The sequence below is a fragment of the Panthera leo genome, chromosome B1 (assembly GCF_018350215.1).
Source record: "Panthera leo isolate Ple1 chromosome B1, P.leo_Ple1_pat1.1, whole genome shotgun sequence".
Lineage (NCBI taxonomy): Eukaryota > Metazoa > Chordata > Mammalia > Carnivora > Felidae > Panthera > Panthera leo.
The window spans coordinates 145,979,537-145,991,075 of record NC_056682.1 but is presented as its reverse complement, the minus strand read 5'-3'; the positions used below and the strand labels follow the sequence as shown (position 1 = coordinate 145,991,075).

Genomic DNA, 11,539 nt, shown 5'->3' with positions numbered 1-11,539 from the left:
CCTTCTTCAAAACCAATAGGTCAATTCCTTTACCGAGCTTCTTTACAATATAGGAAAAGTGGTATATACATCCTTATTATTAGACTGATGATTCCTTTTTGAAATCTGGATCACTTCTAGAAAGGGAAGATACATTCACAGAATTTGACCAGGGGAATAGATATGCAGTGATTACATCAGAACCAATGTGATAGCCTATGATGGTCAGGGCAAGAGCTAAGGTAGCTTATGTTGTATGTTACTAGATAGAGAAAGCTAAAGGTATCTGTCAGAGCACAAAATGGTTCCCAGATGGGCTGAATCTGGACTATAGGTTGTGGTAAGAATAAGGAGTAAGAATAAGATGTATCAGAACTATAAACAGAGGAGAGTTATGAAACATTTGTAGCCTCTGCCTTCAAGGTGATATGTGGGTTAAATGCCACAAATGCATTGGCCTTGATACATGACGGATTGGTGGCCTCCATATAAGACTAAAAAATACTGAGAAATTTCATACCAGTGTTTGATCACTCTAACAAGAGGCCAAAGAGACTGCTAATTGGATCATGAGAATATAAATGTATATAAATACACACACATACGGATATGCATGCTGCGGAGTAGTTAAGAACAGGATGGATTCATTCCTTCACTCCACACATGTGATTTAGGTTGGACTTACCTCAACCCTGGTTCTGGGAGTGCACATAACCCATATCTGAGCAGTGTACTACACCTAAACTCTTACACTAAGGTTTGACCAGTTGGTTCGGGGATGGGCAATCATTAAAGCTGTATTTGTTTCCTATTACTGTTGTAAGAAATTACCACAAGTTTAGTGACTTAAAATAATTTATTACGTATTTATTATCTATTATGGATCCTCAGGGCTGTGTTCCTTCTGGAGTCTCTAGAAAGGAGTGTGTTTCCTTGCCCTTTCTAGCTTCTGGAGGCCACCTCATTCCTTGATTCATGGCCCCCTTCCACCATCTTCAAAGACAGTAGCACAGCATCTTTTCTCTTCTCTGACTTCCTGCCTTCCTCCTGAAACTACTTCAGACCCACCTGGATACTCCAGGATGATCACCCCGTCTTTTTTTTTTTTTTTAAATGTTTATTTTTGAAAGAGAGACAGACAGAGCATGAGCAGGGGAGGGGCAGAGAGAGAGGGAGACACAGAATCCAAAGCAGGATCCAGGCTCCGAACTGTCAGCACAGAGCTCAATGTGGGGCTTGAACTCACAAACTGTGAGATCATGACCTGAGCTGAAGTCGGATGCTTAACTGACTGAGACACCCAGGCACCCCTGATCACCCCATCTTAAGAGCCACAACTTAATCACATCTTCAAAGTTCCTTTTGCCATGTAAGGTAACATATTCACAGGTTCTAAAAATTGGGACATGGATATCTTTGGGAAGCCATTAATCTACCTACCACATAAGCCAATCAAGGTCTTTCCTGGAACATTTTCTAGAAATATAAAAAACACTAACTGAAGAAATATCATGAGCCTAGAACTACTAGTGGCCATATCTGCCACTTGAGACAAGAATCAGGGCATCCCAAAGGAAAACAAAGTTGAAAGATAAAGGAAAATGGTCTTGATAATATTTTTCAAGCTCCAGGACCACCCATGCCTAAAACCAACATTACCTAGACCACATAAGGTAGTCTTCTAGCTTATAGCTATATATAGCTAGCTACATAAATTGATTCCCCCCCTTTTTTTTTTTTAACGTTTTATTCATTTTTGAGACAGAGAGAGACAGAGCATGAACGGGGGAGGGTCAGAGAGAGAGGGAGACACAGAATCTGAAATAGGCTCCAGGCTCTGAGCTGTCAGCACAGAGCCCGACACGGGGCTCAAACTCACGGACCGTGAGATCATGACCTGAGCCGAAGTCAGACGCTCAACCGACTGAGCCCCCAGGCGCCCCTGATTCCCCTTCTAATAGAAGTTAGATTGAATTAGGCTGCTATCCATTATAATAAAAAGAGGCCTAGTAATGAAACTAAGCAATGGAAAAGCAAATGATCAATTGGAATTTAGGTGTTATCCATCACTGAATCAGATAGAAAATATGTTAAAGAGAAATAACATTAGCAATATGAGGCCCTCCACTTTTTAAGGAGTATCCTAGAAAAATAATTGTTTCATTAGAGAAAATTACCGACTTACAAAACCATATTACTGATGTATTAATACCAGAGTATTTGGATTTTGGAGTCCTGAAAAATTAAGATACATATGGAATATGGCATGGGAAAAATTGGGTAAAATAGATCAGTATTTTCTGTTGGGAATTCAAAATGCCCCAACTGTTGAGCCAAGTGCTCAGTGGTGGTGGTGGTGGTGGCAGTTCTAAATTTAAGAAATGGCTATTTTCCCAGAGGACTCATACTGTTATTATGGGAAACACCGGGACTCTCAGCTATTACCACAGAACAGTTCTTCCTTCTCCTGTAAATTATATGAGTTGGTAGATTGTGAATATTGTTTCTTGTTCTTCCACAACATACTGCAAGGATCTGTTATGTCTCGGCCAGAGGTACATAATGCTACAAGGAAAGTGAATATATGATGCTTACAAAATATTATGGAATAGCCTCCTTTTTATGTGCAAAAACATTCTTGCTTTCCTATGTGTTAAAAATAGTGGAAGAGGCCCTGAGGAACTGAGAAGCTTCCAGAGTTCCTGCAACCATTCTTATCTATTCTCTCCTACACAATGACCTTAGCCCCTCACTGCTCTCCACTGTTCTTGATAAAATCCAAATTGCCCAAACCATAGCTACTAATCTGAAAACTATTCCTCCCTCTCAGGAGAACACCCTTGCCTAATTCTCCAAACTACCTAATTGTCAAGTGCCCCTTCTTGCTAAACCTCAAGAAAAAGTTTATACCCCTCCCCCTGCCCCCAAGTTAGAATGTTCTTCTCAAGCCCAGCATTTTTGGATCAAGATTTATGCTGATGGTGCTCTGGATGGTTACTGTCTACAACAGAAAGAGAGGAGGAAAACCTTTTCTCTTCAGTATACTGAATGAGAGAAGAAAATTTTGATTTAATACCTCCCCAGGCCCACTATTTTTTCTTGAAAGAAAGCAAGAAAGAACACCTTCTTCCAGAAGTGGGCAAAGGATTGACTGATGGCGGCAGGCCTGAGATCTGACCTCTCAGACAAACCGAACTGACTCCATTTTAGACCTGTTTGAAGACCCTTGCCTCGGATAAAGGTCAGTATGCATGTAATATCTGAATATACCTGGGACTAAAAGAATAACCCTATAAACCAGTCAATAGCAGTCTTACGGCAAGTAAAGAAAATTGAAATAAAATAAAGGTCTAGCTCAGAAAAAAAGAGCTAACCCTACTTGAGGTGGAACAAAAACACTAAATCTGGAAGAAATTGTATCTGTCCCTTAGAAGACTTCAGCTGAAACCCTGGCCCTGTCCCATTTACTTTAGAGAACTAGAGATATTACTCCTGGGAGTTACAGGTGGGGTTTTTTTTTTTTTCCTTCAAGAATTCAGATTTCGAATTTCTCTATTTTCACTTGAGGTTACTCTTTCACTAGGTAACCACTTTGTCTTTTCTTTCCTGATGACTGCTGGTGGCCATGGGCACTGGAAGAAGAGTGGAGTCACTCCCTCCTGGTCCTACTGGGGGAAGAAGTCTGCAGGTAAGCATTCTGTGTGTAAGTGGGGAACAAATGAACTCTGAGAGCTCACATAGGAATTCCTCTTCAGGCCAAAGAGAACTGACCATTTTGACTGAAATGTGACTCCTGTGGCCAATACATTCGTTTGAACATATTACCCACCACAGTGGTAACCTGATTTTAACTACCAAACCCATATAATTTGTATCCAGGGACCTTTTTCATAAAATCCGAGAATAAAATCTGCATACACAGTTTTGCTGATGGATCATTTTATGCCAACTTTCTGGTGGAGAAAAATAGGGAAAAATATTTTTGCTTTATTCTATGTGATCAAAGGAAAAATAGAAAGGTGAAAAGTGGCCATATGAAATGTCCCATTTAGAAGGACTTTGTGTGTGTGTGTCTATTCCCTTTTATCCTCAGGGGAACCCAAGGATTTTAACAAAACTTCACTAATGATGTCAGCAACTCTGCATACAGAACAAAAATAACAATAGAGTCAATGTGTGGGTTGCCATGCCTACAAGGCCACAAGGAATTACCAGCTGCATGACTGCCTCGTCATTTTTGATCTTTGAGTGTGTGCCCTGCTTCCATTAAACAATGTTAGGATCAGTGACAAGGTGTCAGCGATATTAAGCTGGGGGTGGGGTGGGGTGGGGGAAATGAACGTCTTATCCCTCAGCACATCACTGAGATATAGAAGACATCTGTCAGTCTGGGGTAGCACCAGGTATGGCAAGACAGGTAAAAGCCCCAAAATGGCATTTGTGCACTTCAGACATAAAAAACAACTGACCACTGTAAGCTCATTTATGTAGTGGTAGAATGGGCAGTCTCCCGGAGATGGACGGCATCAGAAGCCAAGGTCAGGATTTTCTTGGTAAGGCATTTTAATAACCTCCTGCCCAAGGGAGGATGGAAGAGAACACACCCCGCCTAAGGCACTGACATCAGCTAACACAAAAATTGGAGGGATTACTCCAATTAAGAGTAAAAAAAGCTGCCCTGCTCTCCCTACCACCACCCTTGTAAGCAAACAGGGGGCTACAGATAGGAAGACAAAGGGAGCAGACGGAGACGGAATGACTCCTTGCACGTAGAGAGTGCAGGACTATCTACCACTGTGGCATGGAAGATAAAGACGCATGTTCACCTCCACAGATCTTAATCAAGATGTGCTTGGACCTGAGGAACGAGATCAAAAATGTGACTAAGTTAAGCATTTTGAGATGGGAAGACTTTTTTTTTTTTAAGTTTATTTATTTATTTTAAGAGAGAGAGCGTGCGTGCGCACATGTGAGTGAGAACGGGAGGGGCAGAGAGAAAAGCCCAAGCAGGCTCTGCACTGCCAAGGCAGAGCCCAATGTGGCTCAAACTCAGAAACCGCAAAATCATGATCTGAGCCAAAATCAAGAGTTGGATGCCCAACTAACTGAGCCACCCAGACACCCTGAGATGGGAAGATTTTATTTATTTTGAGAGAAAGAGTGCACACAGGGAAGGGGCAGAGAAAGAGGGGGAGAGAGAATCCCAAGCAGGCTCCATGCTGTCAGCACTGAGTCCAATGTGGGGCTCAAACTCGCCGACTGTGAGGTCATAACCTGAGCCGAGATCAAGAGTCAGATGCTTAACAGACTGAGCCACCCAGGCGCCCCTTGAGACGGGAAGATTATCCTGGATTATCAGGGTGGCCAAATATAATAATCCCAAGGGTCCTTATAAAAGGGGGTCAGGAGGGTGAGAGTGAAAGGGGATCCAACAATTGAAAGAGTGAGGCAGGTCATAAGCTGGAACCTTTAAAAGCTGGAAAACATAAGAAACCAGATTCTCGCTGACAGTTTCTATAAGGAACACACCCCTGTGGAACCAATATCAGACATCTGACCTCTAGAACTTGTAAGATAATGTTTGTGTGGTTTTAAGTCACTAAGTTTATTTGCTACAGCAGCAATAGGAAAGTCATACGTGGCTGCAATTTCAAATTTTGGAATTTTGGCCACCCACTCTATCTCTTATGGGGGTAGAGACTGGGATCTCTCAGTCTCAGCTTCTTTTGCAAGATGGTGTTATTTTGTCTCTTCTCTTCTTGCGTAAGCTTTCTCTGCTACCTTTGTCTTCTATGCAAAGTCTTAGCTGTAGCATGCCTGTGGGTTTGGGCTGGTGTGATGGCTGGTCTAGCATGAACCAATTACCCAATTGACTTGGTGTCTTCATAGCTCTTAGATTAAATTTCCTAGAGATTTGATGGTCCTGCTTAGGCTACATGAACAACCCAGATCCAATAATCTATGGCCTGCAGGGTACACATTGTCATCACCTGGTGAAATACTTAGTCCTGAAGACTGGAAAGGAATTACTAACATATCTCAGGTAGCAGGTGAAACGACCGGGTGACAAAGTTGTCAGATGAGACTGTTGCCAGGTGAACTGGGGACTCCCTGGGTCCTGGAGCCTCGACCCAGCCAGACCCAAAGGAGTTGCCAAAGGTTCTTGGTCTTGTCACAAGAATGAATTCGAGGACAGACACACAGCATAGCAGACAAGTAACACAAGCAGCAAAGTTTATTAAAGCGAAAAGTACGCTTTTGAGATAGGAGACAGGCGAGCTGAAGGGAGGGAAAAGGGGGAAGGGAGGGACACAGAGAAAGAAGGAAAGAGGGAAAGACAGAGAGAGAGAAGGGGAGGTTAAGCTGGCCAGTGAGGGAGCTGTGTACGCGGGCGGTCGGGTTTCTATCTTTTATTACAGTGAAGTAGGTGGCAGAATATTTATTACTTGGGTAGTGGTGGGGAAGCAGGGTTTCTGAGCTTTTTCTTCCTGATTTGGCCAAGGGTCTCCTTTCATGGCATCTGCCATCTTGGGCCTGTCTGGTTTGATCCTGCTTCTTGTGTAGTGCTGCCAGGACAGGCCTTTGACCTTCCCCATAGCTGGCCATGACTTCTTCGTTAGTGACCTCCAGGTATCCTGTTAGGAACCTAACAAACTGCCTAACCTACCAAGACGTCCACTTAGCTACTGAAGTCATCCACTGTGATGGCAGCCCTGAAGACAGAGAGGAAGCCAGTAAATGACAGGGGTGACCAGATGGCCAATAGATGCCAGAAACAAGCGTAGGAAGTGGTAGATCCAGTTGGCGTGTATACAGAAAGTTTTTCTTACATATGAGTAGGGAAATAATGATCTACTAATAAAAATAAAAGGTCTTTCACCTTCCATCATCCTGAGTTGCAAGGAGAATTTTGTTTACTGTATAATGGACGTAAGAACAGAGGAAAGGTTTGGGAGAGTAGAGGTACAGTGGAAGACTTAGTTAAGAAAAAGGAAGCCTAGATGAGAAGAAGAAAAATTCTGGAGAATACGTGACAGAAAGGGCTGGTGATCAGGCTGGATATAGCCAGAGACGTTTTATTAGGAAAGTCAAGCACAACAGAAGCTTCTATAATAAAACTTTATGAGGGTTCCTACCTGTAGCAACATATAGGATAAATTTTAAAAAGCATGGAATATGAAGCTGTTAGCTCTCTCATAGATAAAGAATTTACATTTTTAATACTCCTTACCCTCAGAAGCAGCCATCACTCACAGAAGATCCAGGAGGCTTGAGGTTGTAATTAGAAGAAATCCCTCAAATTATTTGTACTACGGTTGGAACATGCAGAAATGCAGCTGCAATGAAAGGAATAGAGTTAGGTGTATTTCATAATGCATTTTTAAATTTCCCTGGAGAGCTACAATTTAGCCAGAAGACAAAAATCAAAGCTAAATTAAATACAGTGCTGCTTTCCTAACCAAGGCAAAACAAATGTAAACTGCCTTATCAGGGATGCAAAGGGAGAGAAGTGTGCTTGTGATATTTCCTAGAAATGGAAAAGATAGAAATTGGGCACTTTCCCTGGAGGCCTCTTTTTTCATGAAATTCTTGGCCCTTTGGAGTCTAGCAGAGACTTTCAAGGATAGAAATGTCTTGTTACCTTAGATTGAATACCTCAGTAGAAGTGATGTTTTCTAGGAGTACTTTTAGTTTTATTTCAGGTCTTTCCATCAGTGCTTTTGTTCCCCAACACCCAGAAGTCCTCATTTTATTAAACAAAACCAGCGGTATAGGACTAGGTAATTAAAGGTAAGACTCTGTAAAACTTACCAAAACACAGGGCGTTCAAGAAGGCAGTCTGTGATCGAACGCAAGGGGCCAGGGTTCTCTCTGCAATTCCTTTGGGGCAATTGTATCAGGATCTCCCTCACGTTCAAGTTACAGAAGAGCATAAGGTTATGGCTCTAAGAACTAGGCAAGGCCTCTGTATGAAAGCACTTTCTTGGTTTAGCTGATTCGTGGGAATTTTGCTGCCATTGCCAAGCTGGTAACTTTTTTCCCCTTGTGGTATTGGCCGGGTCTTATGTTCCTATGGATGGAAATCAACCAGGACCAAAATGCTTTTATGTATAGTTCCTAATTGAGATTGTGGAAGGTCTTAAGTCAAACAGGTATGAAGGCTAGGCTTTCTGAGTATGGTGGTGGTGAACCGCAGGGAGGCAGGACCCTCTTTGTGGGACCACTTTCTTTCTCAGGGGTGATTCCTGAAGCTATCTTAAAAGAAAAACTTGAAAAGAATTTATCTTATGTATCTCCACTGTGCTGCAATATCATGAAACTAATATGATACTGTACATCAACTATACTTCACTTAACAAATTTTTAAAATAAATCTCCAACAAATATGGTCAATAACATCTCCCTCTTAGTTGCCTAGGTGCCATAAAGGAATGTGTTACAGCATCCAAAGAAAACTTAAGATACCTAATAGACGTTATATATTTTACCTAACAATAAGAGTTCCAAAATAACAATGCAACATTAGAGCAATACAATTACTGAATAAAGATTTTTTCATCATTCCTTTTGTTTTTGTTCAAGAGTCACCATTGCCTCTCCATGACAATGTCTGTCCTTATCTGATGACGTTTGGTTCATTTATTTCAGTTTGCTTTGTCGGCATTGCAGCCGCTGATAGTTCAAAGCTCTTACGAGGTGGCTTTCTTTTGTGGCTGTCACCTGCCAGAACAGAGAAAAGTCTACTGTACTTTGAGATGATGTAAAATATTCAAAACCCCGGTCTCCAGAATTCTGCACAACAATCTAATTTCACAATTATATGATCTACTTACATTCTCTAAGGACTGAATACATAATTACAAATACATAATTCCTATGCACACTCTCTGGCTGAATAAGCTAATTCTTCACCCATCATTTAATTTTAGTAATATTAAAACTAATGTACTTTTATATACTGTCATTATTTTAAACATTTGCTAAGTACTACCCTGATTTTTCAAGCTTTTTAAACTTATTTTGCTTTTTGCAAGCTACGATACCATAAATCTTGAAATATATAAGATACTTATACCAACTTAATGTAATGTATTATCATACCAAGGTTTACAGGTTTAAAGGTTTCCCCCAATTCAATTCAGAATACATTTGTCATGTGGAGTACTAAAAAATGTACAAAACTGCTGTATCACTATACTATATGCCTGAAACCAATTGAACACTGTATGTTAATTATATTCAAATTAAAATTTAAAAGTATATGTATATGGGTACAGAAACACCTTAAGTAATAATTATAGAAGCAAAAAATCTGATCAACATTATGAAAAAACAAAACCTGATGAAAAACAAAGAATGCCCCCAATTAGCACTAGCTTGACCACAGTACCAGTTTTTCATTTTTTCAAAAGATTTTGAGAGAGTACCTTTGTACCTTTGTATTTCATATAATTAGCAAAGAATACATGTAAATTCAAAGTCTTTGGTTTTCTATTTAAATTTTTTTTTAATGTTTATTTATTTTTGAAAGGGAGAGAGAGAGAGAGAGAGACAGAGTGTGAGCAGGGAAGGGGAGAAAGAGAGGGAGACACAGAATCCAAAGCAGGCTCCAGTCTGAGCTGTAAGCACAGAGCCCCACACGGGGCTCAAATTCACAAACCGTGAGATCACGACCTGAGCCGAAGTCAGACGTTCAACCGACTGAGCCACCCAGGTACCCCCAAAGTCTTCAGGTTTTGCCTGAAATGTTCATGAACGAAAATTCATACATATTATATATATGAATATATTAAAAATATATATGAGTATACTTATTTTACTTGTTTAAACACAGGTCCAAAATTTCAGAAATATCTATGGTTTTCATACTACACAAATTCAAATGTCCCAAAGCTAAATACTGATTTCATAAAATACAGAATATATAAAAAGAAAAGATAACAAAAATAATTAGAAAATATCAGTTATTACAACTTTAAACTATATATATCCATAAGGTTCATTCAGAACATTTTCTATAGATTCTCAGCATTTCCAGATAATCTTTGTTCTGGTAGAATCAGCTCACAAAAACAGACAAGTGTCGGTAATGATCTGTTATAACTACAGTCTCAGGTTTTACATCACATTTGCATATTTAGCTTTAATACAGAAACCCAAATTCTTGCGCAGATTCACAGGTCATACTTGAAATTTAAAATTCTGCATTCTGTCGTAACTTCACTTATCATCCCAGGAGAAAAACAAACTACATGCTTCAGTTTTTTTTCTAGGATCTGAGTTCCTACTGCTTTCAGGGCTTACTCTGGTATTGAAGCAATTTAACAGGTTGAATCTCAAAAAAAAAAAAAAAAAAAAAAAAAAAGGCGGGGGGATTCTTGGGATCCTCAGAGGAGAAACCTATGAAGACACACGGAATGAATGAAGCATACATGCACAACAGAGAAATTACTAAGGTTTATGTGGGCCCTCATTTTCCCACTTTTCCTCAGAAACTACAATTTCCCCAATATAGTCTAGAACTAGCTATACCTCTTCTGAGAGGGGGTAGGGTTTGGTCTTTAGCTCTTGAGCACGTTTAAATGTACCTAGAAAGGTTTGCTCTCCATCCTCTCCTGGGTTATCTGTGAAGGTGGCAATCAAGGATTTTGCCTTTAACTTAAGTGAGCCTCCTCTTCCCACCTATGTCATCTGGCCAAGACAGGACTGTTCGGGTTTTCTCTTACAGAGGTTCCAGGGAAAACTAATTTAGTTATTTGGGTATGACAGTTCCATCTCCTAACATACTCCTGAGCTCCAGTATCATCATGGTATAATATAAACAGATCCAGGACTGTTTCTTTCCTAACTCTTGGGCTGAGTCATACCCAGAAAAAAAAGTGAATCTGGGCGAGAGACAAAAACAAGGCCCACCTGAAACAAACAAACAAACAAACAAACAAACAAAAAGACTGACTTCCAGAAATGAGGAAGGGTAACACACACAAATAGATTATGCTCTCCATCTGAAAAGACAGAAAGATTTCCTGAACTCTGCAGTGTCCAGGACAGAGCTCTGCCAGTCCCTCAGCGGCAGAGGACAGAGAAGCATCCAACAGGAAGTTGTCAAGGGATCTTAACAGCATGTGTGTCCTCTGTGTGCATCCAGTACCCACCTCCCCTGACCTCAGGCTTGGGAAACACTCCAGACTATGACAAACTGCTGGGGAAGTAAGAGCAAAGACCACAGATGAAATTTTCTGAACTAGGACTTGCTATTTACTAACAACTCTGCCTAGAGAAAGAAATGAGAGGAATATTTACCAGCCTGAAGTCAGGTGACTAATTCAACTCTGTTCATAATGTATCAGTTTTCTTTATTCATGAGTATTTTCCAAGATCCCAGCTACCTCCAACCCTATCAGAAATTATTTTGAGATCTGGGAGAAATATTCTTAAATAAACTTACATACATTGTAACAGCAATTCAAGAAGTCGGAAAATGGGAGAGCAATAGGAAATTATATCTATATGAAAAAAGATGTTAAGTATATATTTAGAAATCAAGAGGAATCAGAGT

General features: G+C 40.4%; 1 protein-coding gene and 1 long non-coding RNA gene across 7 annotated transcripts in view; one reads left to right on the top strand and one right to left on the bottom strand.

The window, feature by feature from the left end:
- Positions 1–11,539, bottom strand: part of LOC122218156 (cytochrome c oxidase assembly protein COX18, mitochondrial) — a 46,932-nt gene that overhangs the window by 22,550 nt on the left and 12,843 nt on the right. For all 6 annotated transcript variants that reach the window (XR_006201892.1, XR_006201889.1, XR_006201890.1 and 3 more), the window contains 2 exons: positions 7,792–8,700; positions 7,211–7,316 (listed from right to left, as the gene is read on the bottom strand). The gene's annotated coding sequence lies outside the window, so the exon portion shown is untranslated. The remainder of the gene's footprint in view (positions 1–7,210; positions 7,317–7,791; positions 8,701–11,539) is intronic.
- On the top strand, positions 3,067–4,173 carry LOC122218158. Its single transcript, XR_006201899.1, has 3 exons — positions 3,067–3,220; positions 3,563–3,667; positions 4,073–4,173. It is a non-coding gene; the product is annotated as an uncharacterized LOC122218158 (long non-coding RNA).